The sequence below is a fragment of the Humulus lupulus genome, chromosome X, assembly GCF_963169125.1.
Source record: "Humulus lupulus chromosome X, drHumLupu1.1, whole genome shotgun sequence".
Taxonomy (NCBI): Eukaryota; Viridiplantae; Streptophyta; class Magnoliopsida; order Rosales; family Cannabaceae; genus Humulus; species Humulus lupulus.
The window spans coordinates 224,083,595-224,096,010 of record NC_084802.1 but is presented as its reverse complement, the minus strand read 5'-3'; positions in this window follow the sequence as shown (position 1 = coordinate 224,096,010).

Sequence of the window (12,416 nt, the reverse complement as noted above, 5' to 3'; positions counted from 1 at the left end):
TGTGACATGCATGGTTATTCATGAGGCATGTTGGTTGTGTAAATGTGGACATGAATTGAATGTGGAATACTTAGCAAATGTTGCTCACTTGTGCATGGTACTGACTCATTAGTCAGATTTGGCAAAGGTGCTAGTATTAACTGTGAAGCTGTGACTCATTAGTCAGGTTCGACGGTGGTACTGGGCACTGGTCACATTCGGCTGACTCATTAGTCAGGACGGCCTTAGCGTGTTCAACGCAAGCCAATAAAGATTAGATCTAATCGACTTTCTGTATTGAATGACTCAAAGAGCATTAATGCTGGACCGACCTCAAGTTCGATGAATAATATAAGCGCTTGTGTGGCTTACCCATCAGTCACTCATTTGTTGAAGTAGGGACTTACCTATCAGTCTCTCATTTGTTGAAGGCTAGTGGCTTACCCATCAGCCACTCTTCCATTTGAATTAGTGACCTACTTGTCAGTCACTCAATATGGTTTACCAGAACCTCAAGTGATATTCACTCATCTGTTCGAAAGCTATGAGCTCTTTGTGATTATAATGATAATCATTTGATGATGTTTACATATAATGTTATGTTTTCTTGCTGGGCTTTGGCTCATGGGTGCTATGTGGTGCAGGTAAAGGAAAAGAAAAGCTCACCCAGCCTTGAGTGGAGAGCTTAGGTGGTGATGTGTACATATGCGGCCGCTTGACCACCACAGCCAAGGAGTTCTCAGAGGAACTAGGGGGTTTACCCTATTTTTGCCGCTTAGGTCGGCAGGGTTTGAAACTTTGGAACTGTAATGACCTTTTTGAGTTGTAAATAACTTGTAAATGTTCTTGTGGGCCCATGAACAGTTTTATGTATCAAATAAAACATATCCTTTCGTTTTTACTGGTTTTCACCTTAACCTGTTAATAACACTTAGATCACGTTTTTAACCAAAGGACTCAGGCAATGAGTCAAATTTCCGGTTCACCGTTCACCGTAACTGTTCTGGGGTAACCAGGGCGTTACAACTTGGTATCAGAGCAATGCCAAGGTTAAGGTTCCTGTAGACTGGCTGGGCATGTACACACAACACTGAAGTCAAGCTCGACTCATGGTTTGGTAACTATTTATGTAGTTATGTGTATAACTGCCTAAATGTGGTGCATATGCTTTACCTGTATGCATGAGACACTGTGTTGAACCTGTGCCCCTGAAATGTTATGAATTGTTATGTTATACATGCTGAGTGCTGAATGCCATAAACATGTATCTGCTTGTGAATGTTGAATGATTGTGGAATATGATAATTGTCTGCTTGTTCTTAGACCGTGAGGCGGCAAGAGGTTTAGTTATTACTACCTGACTGGCCATATTGATCAATGTTTCAGCAAGGTATCAGATAAGAATGAATCCAGAACAGACAGATACTACATCTGGCCAGAGTGATCAGGGCCAGAATAATAATAACAGCCAGGGTAAGGAAAATGACCAGTCTCAGATTCCACAGCCAGCTCCTGCAAACTGGCAGTAATTGTTTAATGAGTTGCAGGCAACAGTGTTGAAACAAGGAAAGGAGCTTCGTCTCCTGAGACAGCAACAAGTGCCTGCAGTGGTTGGTGTATCAGAGGCACCTCCTGTGTCGGTGCCATCAGCAGAGCAGCTGCCTGAGGTAGGAAATAAATGGGAACCTCTTTATGAAAGGATCAGGAAGCAACAACCTCCTGTTTTTTAGGGCAGTGCAGATCCTGCCAAGGCAGAGCAATGGATGAGCATGATTACCACTATCCTTGACTTTATGAGGGTAACTAGTAATGAGAGGGTGGCTTGTGCTACCTATATGTTTCGGGAGGATGCCCGGATTTGGTGGGAAGTGATTACCCAGACCAAGAATGTTAATGCCCTGAGCTGGGAGGAGTTTCAGACCTTGTTTAATGAAAAGCATTACAATGATGCCATCAGGGCAGCTAAAGCTGAGGAATTCATTAGGCTACTTCAGGGAAGTTTATCAGTTACTGAATATGCCTTAAAATTTGACCGTTTGGCAAAGTTTGCCAAGGAACTGGTGCCCACTGATGGGACCAGGAGAGAGAGATTCCTCCAGGGGCTACAGCCCGTGATGTACGTATCACCACTGTGGCAGGGGTTACTACCTATGCACAGGTGGTTGAGAAGGCACTCACAGCTGAGAGTGCAGAGACCAAGATCTGGCGTGACAATGCAGCCAAAAAGGATTTCAGGAGGACAGTTCCTCCATTTGTGGGTTCTGGTAAGGGTGTTGGCCCCAGTGATCAGAAGAGGAAGGTTCCTGATACCTTCCCAGTTCCAGGTCCTGACAGGAGACCCCGTGGTATTACAATGGGTCGTCCTGGGGGTAGTGAAGCCTGGAAGACTCGTCTTGAATGTCCTAGATGCAAGAGGCACCATTTGGGAGAGTGTAGGGCAAAGGCCTGCTACTTGTGTGGAGCAGTGGGTCATCTTAAGAAGGATTGCCCTCAGGTAGGGAAAGAAGAACCCAGGAAGGTGGATAGCTCGGCCCCAGCTCGAGTGTTCACGTTGACTCAAGCAGAAGCTGAGGCTTCCCCCTCAGTTGTTACAGGTCAGCTTCTTAGTGCTGGAACCCCTTATAATGTGTTGATTGATTCTGGTGCTACACATTCTTTTGTTGCTAGTAGCATTATTGATAGATTGTGTAGACCTTGTGATTTCTGTGCTGTGGGATTTGGTACTTTGTTACCCACTGGAGAGTTGGTGGTATCCAGAAGGTGGGTCAGATCTTTGCCAATGACAGTGGAGGGCAGAGAGTTGTCAGTGGACTTGATAGAGTTAGTTATGACTGACTTTGATATGATACTGGGTATGGATTGGTTGGCAAAGTATGGGGCAACTATTGACTGCAGAAGGAAGATGGACACATTTGAGCCTGAAGGTGAGGATCCTTTTGTGTTTGTTGGTGCTGTGCATGGACCTCGTATTCCTATGATTTCTGTGTTGAGGGCCAGGGATCTACTGCAAAGAGGTTGCATTGGATTCTTAGCCAGTGTGGTTGATACCACCCAGGTCATGCCAGTGAGACCAGAGGATACTAGACTTGTATGTGAATTCCTGGATGTGTTTCCAGAAGATTTGCCAAGATTGCCACCACACAGGGAAATTGAGTTCGTTATAGAACTGGCACCAGGGACGGAGCCAGTGTCTAGAGCACCATACAAAATGGCCCCAGCTGAATTGAAAGAATTAAAGGTACAGTTGCAAGAGCTATTAGACTTGGGTTTTATTAGACCTAGTTTCTCACCTTGGAGTGCGCCAGTTCTGTTTGTGAAGAAGAAGGATGGTTCTCTGAGAATGTGTATAGATTACAGAGAACTGAATAAGTTGACAATTAAGAATAAGTATCCTTTGCCAAGGATAGATGATCTGTTCGATCAGTTGCAAGGTAAAAAGGTATTCTCAAAGATTGACCTTCGTTCTGGTTATCATCAGTTGAGGGTCAAGGAGGGAGACATACCAAAGACTACCTTTCGTACCAGCTATGGGCATTATGAGTTTCTAGTTATGTCATTTGGATTGACTAATGCCCCTGCTACTTTTATGGATCTGATGAACAGAGTGTTCAAGGATTATTTAGACCAGTTTGTGATCGTCTTCATCGATGATATTCTGGTATATTCTCAGACTGAGTTAGAGCATGAGCAGCATCTGAGGTTGGTTCTACAGAGACTGAGAGAACATAGACTGTTTGCTAAATTCAAGAAGTGTGATTTCTGGTTGTCTCAGGTATCCTTTCTTGGACACATTGTCAGTAAGGAGGGGATTTAGGTAGATCCAGCACAGATCGAAGCGGTCAAAGATTGGCCAAGGCCAAAGAATGCTTCTGAGGTTAGAAGTTTCCTTGGATTGGCAGGTTATTACAGGCGTTTCGTGGAAGGGTTTTCGAAGATAGCTGGTGCATTGACTGAGCTGACACGCAAGGTCAAAAATTTGTGTGGTCAGATAGATGTGAGAACAGCTTCCAGGAACTGAAGCAAAGATTGATTACAGCTCCGATTCTGAGTCTCCCGACAGACCAGGAGAAGTTTGTGATTTACTGTGATGCTTCTCATCAAGGTTGGGCTGTGTTTTGATGCAATCAGAGAAGGTTATTGCCTATGCTTCTCATCAGTTGAAGGAGTATGAGAAAAGGTATCACACTCATGATTTAGAGTTGGCGGCTGTGGTTTTTGCTTTGAAGATATGGAGGCATTATCTCTATGGAGAGAAGTGCGAGATCTATACAGACCACAAGAGCCTGAAGTACTTTTTCACCCAGAAAGACCTGAACATGAGGCAAAGGCGTTGGCTGGAGTTAGTAAAAGATTATGATTGTGAGATTCTGTATCATCCAGGAAAAGCCAACGTGGTTACTGATGCTTTGATCCGGAAGGGTCCGGGGCAGATTCATGGTATGAGGCTGTTAGCCAGAGAGTTAGCAGATGATATGACCAGAGCTGGTATAGAGTTGTTGGTGGGCCAGTTGGCTAACATTACGCTACAGTCTACGCTGTTGGGGAGAATCAAAGAGGGTCAGTTGAGTGATCCACAGCTGATCAAGATCAGAGAGGATGTTCTGGCTGGAGCGTCCAGAGATTATTCAGTGTCCGAGACAGGCTTGTTGAGATACAAAGGGCGGATATGTGTTCCGTTAGACACTGCATTGAGGCGAGAGATTCTGGATGAATCTCATACTACACCTTACTCTTTGCATCCAGGCACCACGAAGATGTATCAGGATGTGAGATCGCTGTATTGGTGGCCAGGGATGAAGAGAGATGTAGTAGAGTATGTGGCTAAGTGCTTGACATGTCAACAGGTCAAGGCTGAGCATCAGAGCCCGGCAGGATCATTGCAGCCTCTGGATATCCCAGAGTGGAAGTGGGAAGACATCACAATGGATTTTGTGGTGGGCTTACTCAAGACTACTGGTCAGCATGATTCTATTTGGGTGATAGTGGATCGCTACACCAAATCAGCTCACTTTCTACCAGTGAGGACCACTTATACAGTTGATCAGTATGCAGATCTCTATGTGAGAGAGATCGTGTGCCTCCATGGAGCACCTAGGTCGATCGTGTCAGATCGGGACCCCACTTTTACTTCCAAGTTCTGGGGGAGTTTGTAGAAAGCCATGGGGACACAGTTGAAGTTCAGCACAGCTTATCATCCTCAGAAAAATGGGCAATCTAAGAGGACAATTCAAATTCTGGAAGACATGCTGAGAGCATGTGTGCTGGACTTCGGCGGATCTTGGAGTAAGTATCTGCCTTTGATAGAGTTCTCCTATAATAACAGTTATCAGTCTACCATTGGAGTTGCACCTTATGAGATGTTGTATGGTAGGAAGTGCAGATCTCCCATTCATTGGGATGAGACAGGTGAAAGGAGATACTTAGGTCCTGAGGCAGTTCAGAGGACCAGTGAGGCTATTGAGAAGATTAGAGCTCGGATGCTTGCTTCTCAGAGTAGACAGAAGAGCTATGCAGATCCCAAGCGCAGGAACGTGGAGTTCCAGGTAGGAGACTATGTCTTTCTCAGAGTCTCACCATGGAAAGGGGTGAGAAAGTTTGGGAAGAAAGGCAAGCTGAGCCCTAGATTTGTAGGTCCATTTGAGATCCTGGAGAGGGTTGGTCAGGTGGCTTACAGATTAGCCTTGCCTCCGGCGTTGTCTGCCGTGCATAATGTGTTCCATGTATCAGCTCTTCGGAGGTATGCATCTGATGTGAGCCATAATTTGAGTTATGAAGATTTGGAGCTTGAGCCAGATCTCTCCTTTGAGGAGCAACCAGTTCAGATACTTGACAGAAAAGACAAGGTCCTCAGGAATAAGACGATACCTTTGGTTAAGGTATTGTGGAGGAACAGCAAGGTCGAGGAAGCGACCTGGGAGCTGGAGTCAGATATGCAGAGTCAGTATCCCGAGCTGTTCAGGTAAATTTCGAGGACGAAATTTCAGTAAGGAGGGGATAGTTGTAATGCCCCGAATTCTCCGATATGGTTTAGTGGCGGTTTAGTAGGCCAGGAGGGCCGTAATTGTTTAATTACGCCATTAAATGAATATATGCATGTTTATGTGAATTATATTATGATATAATGATATATGCATGCATGTGGGTCCACATTTTATATATTATGTTGTTTTGATAATTTGGCCCATTGAGGGTAAATTTGTGTATTTGGGCGCATGATGTGATTTGTGAATGAGATTTCATTATTATGGAGATATGTTCGAGTTATTCGGCATGAGACGGTCATTTTTAGTGGATTAGCGGTTTTGTCATAACGGGGTCAATTTTGGGGTAATAGGAATGTTTATTTGATGATAAATTGGGAATATTTGAGATCAGGGTGAAATTCTGGAGGTTTTGACTATAATGTCCCCGGGGGTGTTTTCGGGACCCCGAGCATTAGGTTTTATTTGAGGTTACTTAAGCTTGAAGTAGCTGTCAGATAGAACGTACGATTAAAAAACCTCTCGTTCTCCTTCGTTAGTTCATCTTTGTCACCCGAAGCATATTTGAAGAAATCTTGAGTTCTAGGAGTCAGAATCAGGTGAGGATCGAGGCATATCGATCCTAGGAAAGATTAGAAGCTTCTTGACTGAAGGATTTAACAGAAAACAACCTAATCGAAGGTAATCTAAGTTTAAAGTTTTGAGTTTTTAGAGTTTCTAAGCTTTGAATTGGACTTTGTGAATTGTTGGGTTTTCGATTCGTTTGAACCTTGGGTTTTGAGGGTTTTGATGCATTGGGAAGCTTGGGGACCTTGTTTTGATAATTGGAGAATGTTTAGGTATGTTTTTGGAGGCTTTGGAGTGTTAAAAACACGTTTGAGAATGGCCCAGAGTTGAGGGCCGCAGCCCTGCCTTGAAGAAGTAGGTGGGATTTTTGTGCTTGCTGGGTGCCGCAGCCCTTGATGGAGGGCGCCGCGGCCCTTGCCTCAGGGAACTCTGGGGGTCGCAGCCCAAGGTGCTAGGGCCACAGCCCTTGCCCAGTTTTCACCCCGTTTGCTCGTTTTGACCCCGGGAACCTAGTTTTAGGCCTTGGGAGTGTCCCTACTACTTGGATTAGTTTGAATTGATCTCTTGGAGGCTAGATATTGGTTTGAGAACCTTTGATTATCATGTTATTGATGGTATCCTATGATGTGTTATGATTAGGTAACCGCTGAAGGACTAAAAGCTAAACCGTTCTCAAAGGTCGTTCTTCTGTTCATTCTAGCTCGAATCAGAGGTAAGAAAACTGCACCTCAAATGTGACATGCATGGTTATTCATGAGGCATGTTGGTTGTGTAAATGTGGACATGAATTGAATGTGGAATACTTAGCAAATGTTGCTCACTTGTGCATGGTACTGACTCATTAGTCAGATTTGGCAAAGGTGCTAGTATCAACTATGAAGCTGTGACTCATTAGTCAGGTTCGGCAGTGGTACTGGGCACTGGTCACATTGGGCTGACTCATTAGTCAGGACGGCCTTAGCGTGTTCAACGCAAGCCAATAAAGATTGGATCTAATCGACTTTCTGCATTGAATGACTCAAAGAGCATTAATGCCGAACCGACCTCAAGTTTGATGAATAATATAAGTGCTTGTGTGGCTTACCCATCAGTCACTCATTTGTTGAAGTAGGGACTTACCTATCAGTCTCTCATTTGTTGAAGGCTAGTGGCTTACCCATCAGCCACTCTTCCATTTGAATTAGTGACCTACTTGTCAGTCACTCAGTATGGTTTACCAGAACCTCAAGTGATATTCACTCATCTGTTTGAAAGCTATGAGCTCTGTGTGATTATAATGATAATTATTTGATGATGTTTACATATAATGCTATGTTTTCTTGCTGGGCTTTGGCTCATGGGTGCTATGTGGTGCAGGTAAAGGAAAATAAAAGCTCACCCAGCCTTGAGTGGAGAGCTTAGGTGGTGATGTGTACATATGCGGCCGCTTGACCACCACGGCCAAGGAATTCTCAGAGGAACTAGGGGGTTTACCCTATTTTTGCCGCTTAGGTCGGTGGGGTTTGAAACTTTGGAACTGTAATGACCTTTTTGAGTTGTAAATAACTTGTAAATGTTTTTGTGGGCCCATAAACAGTTTTATGTATCAAATAAAACACATCATTTCCTTTTTACTGGTTTTCACCTTAACTTGTTAATAACACTTAGATCACGTTTTTAACCAAAGGACTCAGGCAATGAGTCAAATTTTCGGTTCACCGTACATGTTCTGGGGTAACCAGGGTGTTACATCAAGTAACTCTAATTAAATTCTGAGGCTTGGGGTACCCAAAAACGTCCCCCAGGGTAAAATAGTCAAAATCCTTGAAATTCTCTCCTAATATCACTAACTCCGAATATATTATCGAATATTTATTCCCATTACTCGATTTCCCAGTAATATACTAAATACCCAAAATACCACTTGACTCACCCCAAGTCGGGTATTAGGTTCCGCTGTGACTTTCTCGCTAACTTGCTCCTTAGGATCACCTCGTGCCGAGTAACCCAAATATATCTACATAATAATGTGGTCTCACATATATATGCACATATATTCTAAATATACTCGTAATGGGCCAAATTACGAAAATTGCACTTCTGATAAGAAACGGGCCCACATACATATATTAATACACCTAACACATGCATATCTAGTCATATTATAATAGAACTCACATAATCATATAATGATACACATATATATCACATAAATACATATTTCATAATTAAATCACATAATTTTCCATAATTTGTCATCCTGACCCCCTAATCAAGGCCTTAAGCCTTATTAGGTAATTTGAGACATTACAAAAGCTCCCACTTTATTTAGCGATTACGAACAATTTTTATATTGTTATCTTGAATTAAATCATCTTGTATATATATCATTATACATATACTTAATTCAAGACCACATCAATAATATTGAACCTTCTTGATAAATGTCATGTATAATTAAATACAAATATGAGTGCAAAATATTAACTTTATTTAATTAACAGTAATTGTTCATACAGAAATACACTTCAAGATCTAGCGACAGGCTATCTCTGGTTGGTGGCTGGCTTCGGTCTTCCAACATTTAGCTTGTCTTCTTCGACAGGGGCGCCGATTTGTGCGCTTCTGTTGCTTTGACTTAGTGTGGGCAGAGGTGCTTCGGTGGGCCACTAGATGGGGTGGTGGCTATGGGTGCAATACCGGCGGTGGAGGGTTTCTCCCTGTTGCAACTCAATGTTGGCTTTGGTTCTATGATTTGTTTATTTAGTTTTCTTTTAGTTTTTCTCTGTTTGGTTGTCTAGCTTTATTTTAATTTTTAATAATGGTGGTATTCACACCCTGCAAGAACTTGCCTTTTTGTGTGATCACTCATCTGTTTCAGGTTGCTTGTGGGTGGTTTCACTATATCGGCTTGAGCACTGTTTTTTCGATTGCAATATCTTTTAAAGCGAACCACCACTTGGGGTTTCTGAGCAGGGGTTTAGATATGATTTTTCTAGTTCGAAGTTTGGTGTCTATCTTGTTAAGGTTGTCTTTTTTTTGGATTGATTCTCTCTATCGGTGTATTCAGCTATGTTACATTTATTTGGTCATTTTCGTTGTGAGATCTATGTGCTCTTGTAGCATTGCCTGATCTATAGGACTGTTGTCCATTTTAACTTGTGAATAAAATTCTTTTCCCTTCAAAAAAAAAAAGTTATTAATGTTGTGGTGTCAATTGCGTTTGGAATCATTCCTCTTACATAAATTGTATATTTTACTATTTTGATAAAAAGTGGTTAACAGTGGTTTGACTAGTTACTTGGTACGTGTTTTTTGAGAAGTAAAAAGAACCTGGTTCATATTCGTTAGTACCTTCTGTTTCTATTTGCCGATTAGAGGTCAGCCATGTAGTCATATTGGTTTGTCTAAAAAGACGGCAAAAGCCAATGGACTGAGTTGAATCAGTTCCTAATTTTGATAAATTATGTTTGAAAATGTTTTTAATGAATTATCCACCATATTAATATTTGACAAGATGGCATAAAGATGAAGATAAAGTTTGAGCTAGTTAGGATTGAGACTTTAAGTTAAGTCATCGATGTGAGTCATTAGTCTTAACCTTTGACCTTAATGGCATATACGGTAGTAGACTCAGTACCTAATCCGAAGTTTAAAAAGTTGCAGACTACAGCAACCCGGCAAAAGTCACAGTATCCCTTGGACCACTCACCTCGGTACACCAAATACAATCTGATGTTTACAAAAGACACATAGAACACCAGGACTACATTCCAATGACTTCATCATTCTATAATAATAGCATGTGCTGCAATTAAATTTTCACTCATAATTTTAATTTGAGACAATATATAAAACAAAATTTGGATTGGAATTGATTTTTGGTTTAATAATTCACCCTTAATTCATTAAAAAAAATAAGATAGTTTTTCTTAAATACACATTTTATTTTTACTGTTCTTTTTTTTTTCAAAAATACGTAGTCAAGTTTTTAAAAATACAATTTTCAAAATTTTATATTTACGAAAATACAATTTTTAGAAAAAATAATTAAAAAATAACACACTGGACCAACTAAACATCAACCAAAAAACAATACCACAAAAAAAAAACCGTAAAAATGTAAAAATAATAATGAATAAATCAAACAAAAGTCTAACCTATTTTTCAAATTTATCTACAGTGATAGTCTTTGATTTTTTTTCCTTGTAGTTTAAAAATAGTAACAACTAATTTTGTATTATAAAAATTGTAATATAAGTTTGATAGTTTTTTTTACTTAATTTATCATTTTCTAAAATACAATCCGAAAGAGAAAGTGGTAAATAGATTTTAAAAAAACTGATTTGAAATACAACTCATAATTTGTAATTTCATACATATTAGTTTGCATTAGAATTTGAAAACATTAATATATTTTTTTGAAGAGTAAAAAATACATTAATATTAATTAGTGTAGTCTCTCATTTTTATATATTTAATGGTTAGTATTTTTTTAATATTCTATTATATAAATATATATATTATGTGGTGTGAAAACCAACTAAGAAATAAAAGTGTTACAATAAAAAAGGAGCTGTGTTAAAAAAGGATTGGTGGCACTTAGTTAAAAGATTAAATGAAAAAAATATATGAGTAATTAATATAGGGATATTTGCGGCATAAGTACCCAATGTTTGGATTTTGTACGCGATATAGACCCAATGTTTATTTTTAGTGGCAATAGTACCCAAAATCAGTAAAAGTATAATTTTGTCAGCCTCCTCCGTTAAGTCTCCGTTTCATGATAACTAAACCAATACATGTCACTCCATGATTGGTCCAGCTCAATAATATTTTTAAAATAATAATGATTTGGACCAATGAAAACGTAACTCGTGTCTGCCAAATCAGCTCATTAACAGACCTAACAGAGAAGATTGGCGAAATTACACTTTTACTGACTTTAGGTACTATTGCCACTAAAAATAAATATTGAATCTATGTTGCATACAAAACTCAAATATTGTACACTTACGCCGCAATTATCCCATTAATAAATATTCGACACAGTTTACTAAATTTTATATAAACAAAACAAATCAATGAATAATGATTACCATAATGTTGCAGAGTATACCACGTGCTATAATTATAAGACCGAATGAAATAAAAGGAAAAAATTGAAAATAAAAGCAATGAATTTCCAGTTAGAAAGTTATCAGCTCTTAGTTAATTAGTAGGATATATAAATTTGGGAATATACTCATTTGGTACCCTATGTTTTTACAAAATATTATTTTGGTACCCCTGTTTTTAATAATACTCGTATGGTACACTGTATTTTAAAATTGTACATATTTGGTACCCTAAACTCAGATTTGATAGATAAAATTTTATCAATTTAATCAAACTGCTGTCAATTATGTAAGTTACAAATTTAAATTTAATTACATATAACTAATGACAGTTTAATCATATTAACAAAATTTTATCTATCAAATCTGAGTTTAGGGTACCAAATATGTACGATTTTAAAATACAGGGTACCATATGAGCATTATTGAAAACAAAGAGTACCAAAATGATACTTTGCAAAAACATAAGCTATCAAATGAGTATATTCCCAATAAATTTAGGTATTGCTATGGTGCATACCTAAAAATGTATGCAGTGGTTCATACCTTTTGTAACTTTTTGTGTCTCTCGGCTCGTGAATATTTTTCAGCGCGGTTTTTTTTATGACAGTATTTATTGTAGTTATTTAAAGCATTCTGCAAATTTCCAGGAAATTCCAAATAATTTACAATGCCAAAATCTAAGTTCAAACAAGTTACATGCGTGATTAGAAAATAGTCTGTTTGAATCTAGTTTTCGACACTGTAAATTATTCGGAATTTTCTAAAAATTTGCAGGATGCTCTAAATAACT